Source organism: Gossypium hirsutum, chromosome D01 (genome assembly GCF_007990345.1).
Source record: "Gossypium hirsutum isolate 1008001.06 chromosome D01, Gossypium_hirsutum_v2.1, whole genome shotgun sequence".
In the NCBI taxonomy this organism is placed as follows: Eukaryota; Viridiplantae; Streptophyta; class Magnoliopsida; order Malvales; family Malvaceae; genus Gossypium; species Gossypium hirsutum.
The window spans coordinates 29,968,861-29,974,276 of NC_053437.1; the positions used below are offsets into that span (position 1 = coordinate 29,968,861).

A 5,416-nucleotide genomic window follows, 5' to 3' on the forward strand; every position below is an offset into this window, starting at 1 on the left:
CAAGGCATAAACTAGCTATCAAGCACACAAGAAAACATAGACACCAACTTCACATCATATCAGCCCAAAGACCTATGAGAAACCATAGGCACAATAGTCCAGACAAACTAACACTCCAATTAATACATAAACTGAGAGTTACGACTACAATTAACACAATTCAGATGGAAGTTATTACTATCAACGTGTTTCTACTATAAAACTAAGAGTTAACATTCATGGACTTGATTAGTACGACATCGATGGGTTGGAACAACCTTTGTCAATTAGAATTGTATATACTTTTTGCTAGCATTCAAAAGGGGTTTTTTATTTTATTTTTAAAGCTTGGAACAAATCATGATAAATCAAAACTTGACATAAATAAATTAATTAGATTCTTTTAAGTGACATGAACAAAACATTTCCTATTCAAATTACAAAACATGATTACTTAAAGATCCTAAAGGCACAATTCACTAAACTTATCGGAGTTGTTAAATATAAAGTAGAAAAAGGAATACAATATAATTTTTTGCAATTCAAGTGTCATTTGGCATCACTCAAGGTTTAACTAGGGTCATTGCGGTTCAAACGAAAAATATAAAAATTTTGAAATATGTTGAACTATAATTCGAAATTTTCCTTCCGTGGGCCTGACCAGTACAACATTGAGGGGTAAAAACAACCCTTGTCAATTAGAATTATATATATATTCTTCACTGACTTTATTTGAAAAGAATTTTTGACTTATTTTAAAGCTTAGAATAAATCATGATGAATCAAAACGTGACATAGAGACAATAATTAGATTCTCTTAAGTGTCATTAACAAAACGTTCTCCCGTCAAATTACAAAACGTGGTTGCTTCAAGATCTCAACGGCACGATTCACAAAACCTATTGACACTACAACAAATTGGACCTTTAGTGGCGGAAACTAGGCGTTTACAAGAGAAACACTATTAAGTCAAACCTTTAACGGTGTTTAGACACAAAACGTCGTTAAAATGACACCTTTAGCAGCATTTATGGATAAAAATGCCTTGACAACTTAAAAATTAGTGCATCGTGAATTAGTTTTGGCGATATAAATTTTGAACATTTACTACAGGAATTGTCGGTATAATCTATAACTTTTAGAGGCATTTATTGTGCAAACGCTCCTAAATAGATAATTCTTATAAAAAAATTTATTTGTTCTCACATAGATTTGTTGGCGTCCGCAATATGCTAGGTTAATGTGATACAAAGTACATATTATAATTTTTAGTTATAATTATGAAAAAGTATAATTATTATTTTAAAATTATATAATTAGAAGAAATTATATTAATTTAGAAGAAATTTATGTGAACAATAATATTAATTTAAAAAGTTTTATTTTATAAAAATAAAGATAAAATCATAAATTACATTAAAAATTAAATTAATATTTCAATAAATAATTTTCAAAAATATTAAATTACTTTATATATTATATTTCCATAGTAATTTTCTTTCTTCCCATTCGTACTTATAATATTTATGTTTTGAAATTAGTTTCTGTATTTAAACTAAAATATAAAAAGCAAATAAAATTTGTTTTATAATAAAAATATAAAATTTAATGTTCAATCTTATATATATTTATATTTTTTCAAAAAAATAATTTAAATATATTTAACGGCGTTTTTTATCAAACTCGGCATATTTAATACCGATTTTGCGGCGTTTTCTGTATAGATGCTGCAAATGTTTTATCTTTAACGGCGTTTGCTGATGGAAATGCCGCGGTTTATTAAATTTTAACCTGTCCATTAACCCCGCTCAACTTTTAGCAGAAATCCCTAACTCCCTTCTTCCAATCTGCCCTCTGACAACTTCGTGTTCTGTTCGTCAGCCTCTCCCTCCGTCGACCGCTCCCTCTGTCGACGTTTCCTTCCGTCGAACGCTCCCTTCATTGCTCACTCCATCGATTGGTGTGTTCAGTCGATTAATCAGTCGCTGTCATCTCCACTGGTAAGTGATGATCCTTTCAAACTCCTGATTTGAAGTCTTCATGTGTGCCTTCTCTCATAAAAGAATAAAAGAAACTTTCAAGTGACTACTCGGATCAACTCAAAACAAAAGCCCTACTCCGTCCCAAGAAAAATCGGATAGGTTTTTTCTTGAACACCTCATATATTTCCAATTTGCAGGCCTATTTATACTCTTTCATGGGAAATAATTTTATAAAATCCCTCTATATTCTTCACTCACATCCATGTCTTTGAATTTCTAGCTTTTCTTAACTAATCGCACTTCTTTATGAAATCTCTACATTTATTTTTGTGGGTAAAAGCATTGCATATATGGATATGTAGTTAAAAGAGCTTCATCTATTTTAACAAACAAGTAATTTTTGCTATTATGGTCCCAGCTGATGTGTTGTTGAAGGATTTGGGTTTTGTTTTATATGCCCTTTTCCCTAAGGAGTTTAAGGAGTTCAATCTGCCCACTGTCTTTCTCAAATTTTCTTATGGCAATTGCTTTTCTTCAATGAACTCTGAATTTTTAGGGGAATTTCAAATTGGTGATGATATAAAACCATTGGATCCTCAAAGTGTAGTCAGTGTTGTTCGAGGCTAATAAGTTGCATTTTCGTCCTATTTTTCTTGGAAAAGGTGGTTTAATCCAGACTCCATCTTTTTCTCACTTAGATATGCGTGCCCATCAACACACGTGCAGAGTAAATATTTTCTGTTATGTTTTGAAGTCTTGGCATGTGAAAAATTGGTAAATATAATTTTGAGTTTATGAAGATTTGAGGAGAAATTGTCATTCATTCAGTTCCATTGAAGTGTCTTTATAAAATGGTTAATAGTTTTCGTATATTACTATGATTTGTGAAAGCTATTGGTGAGAGGACTTTGTATAGTTTCAGGAGGATTGACGGCATCCACGTTCTTCAGAGCATGTTTCTCATATGGAGAAGATCCAAGCCAAGTCAAATAAGGTAAATCTTCACAACCCATTATAGTTTAGAAAGTCATGACCATGTTGAAGCGTTTTGAGTTCCTTAAATTTCAATGTCGTGCATTTTTGCATAGTAATGAAATACATGCCTTGGTAGTGATTGGGTCTTGTGCGTACCAAATAGTATATACTTGGCAGATAAAGCCATGTGTAAAGGTAACAAATGGGTTATATCATTATATCTTAAAATTTTAGGGAAGAGTGAATGATTAATATTTGATTGATTGAAGAAGAAATTAACGTAAAAGTGATTGAATGAAGTACAAAGTATGCTATTGCCTTCAATTCCTTTCATGAAACTGTTGTTGGATGATGAAACTATGAGCAACTAGATGTGACTGCTTTGCCCAGTTTTTGAAGTGAGACTGTAAGATGCTTATCCATCTAAGATTGTTTGAGTAGAAAGTTTAACATTTGGGAGAACAAAAATGTCTAATTTACTCTTTTAACTGTGGATGTTACCATTACTTAACAAACCATCCCTTAACCGATTGAAAAAAGGCTAACAGCGAGTTTGGTTCACCTGAATAGGAATCCTATTCAGGCCTCATTCTATGCTTTGCAGTGAAGCAAATGTTTGGTTGGAATGAATCTCATTCCAAGGAATGAGCTATTCCTCCCTTATTACATGCAAGGCTGTAATAGCTATTCTTTAATGGACCATAAGAATGGTTATTATGGGTGTCACCAAATAATAAAAGAAAAGTTATACACAATTTTATCCCCACTTAAAATAGTGAACAAACCCAACATAAAATCATGGAGGAAATTAGAAATAAAAGAAGGAGCAACCGAAAATAGCAATGCCAGAGCACAACTTGTCGGAAAAATAAAAAAAAAAACTTAACGAGCCATTTCGAGTCCTTAAAAAAGCCCAATTGCAGAATCCATATTTATGTTGTCGATGTTTTGACTTCTTTCCAAGCCGAGTTAATAGGCCTAAACACTTTCTTTCCTAAGACAGGAAGGAAAGTCTTGATCAAATAGGCAAGACAGGATGGCAACAGTTCCATTGCCAGTTGGAGTTTTAGTGGAAATTACTCTTTCTTACCTTACAAAATCAGCTTTCAATCCAACAGGAATAGCAGGTTACAAGGTAATCTCTCCTGTGAGCAAACAAAGAAGACCATAAAATCAGCATCTTCCTCAAACACAAACATGCAATCATCAAAAAACGGTCGATTATCTCCAGTAGAGACATAAAAGTGAAAAGTTGGGATTTTTATTTATTTTTTCTCTTTAAAATTAGATTTGCTATTTTAGAGGTTGATTTAGGAGAAATTAATTAGAGTATCAAAGAGAGAAGATGAAGGTCTATTTCTGATAGTTTTTGGAAAGTGAAAGAAGTTGGTCGGCGACAACAAATAATGATGAACTCGTCGGAAAATTGATCGGAAAACTAGGTTTGTAAAAGTTTCTGAAAAGAGAGAAGAAAAAGATGTGGAAAGGGCTAAGAACAAAGTAAAAAAAAAATGCAAATAAGCGGATGGTTGGTGGAAAAAAGAAGAGGGAAATGGTAAAAGATAATGAAGATAATGGCTTTCTCAAAGTTCTTTTGTTTTATAATTTATTAGTAATATTATATATTGTTATTTTTATTAATTCATATTTTAATAATAATTATATTAAAAATGTTATTAAATTATATATTATTATTTTATTAAATTATATTTAGTAATAATTGTAATCACTGAATTTTGTTCGGTTCGAGTTTCGTGTTTTAATTTTTCCAAATCGCAGGTTTGGGTTGGTCTCATATGAGCCCAATGATTGGGCCTATTATGATTAGATAATTGGGCTTTAGCCTATTAATGTTTTGGTTTTTTATGATATTTTAAATAATAATAATAGAATAATAAAAATAAAAAAAATTTAAATTTTAAAATTTACATTTTAACCTCTTAATTTTTCTAAATTTATATTTTGACCCTTTAATTTTCTTAATATTACATTTTGACCTCTAAACTTTTCTAAAATTACATTTTGAACCTTAACTTTTTTAAAATTATATTTTGACCTTAAATTTTCCTAAAATAACTCTTTGACCTTAAAAGTTTTACACCCTTTGCAATCTAGTCCTTCTAGCACAAAATCCCCAGTCGCCAGACGCGATTTGTGCACTTGCCCTCTACGATTTTCAGCGGCCGGCCTAGGGTGGTAGCCTTCCTCCCATGCTACCTGCTCTATGAAAAAAATCAACAATAAAAGAGGGCTCCTTCCTAAAATCGGCAGAGAGAAAAAAGTAAAAGAAATAAAAAAAGCCCAAAAAAATTGAAAACAAAATACATAAAAAAATAACCTCAAATTCGATCATTTCCCTCATTGCCACCGCAATCATCGCACCACCATCATCTAAAACCTAAATAAACCAAGCCAAGCAAGAAAAGAAAAAAGGAAAAAGGGGCTTTCAAAAAAAGAAAAGAGAAGAGAAAAGAGAAAAA

The 5,416-nt window shown here is 31.4% G+C and overlaps 1 long non-coding RNA gene across 1 annotated transcript; it reads left to right on the forward strand.

Moving 5' to 3' along the window:
* The first annotated feature begins 1,705 nt into the window (after window positions 1-1,705).
* Window positions 1,706-3,879, forward strand: LOC121213511 (uncharacterized). Its single transcript, XR_005908876.1, has 2 exons — window positions 1,706-1,979; window positions 2,878-3,879. It is a non-coding gene; the product is annotated as an uncharacterized lncRNA (long non-coding RNA).
* The last annotated feature ends 1,537 nt before the right edge of the window (window positions 3,880-5,416 follow it).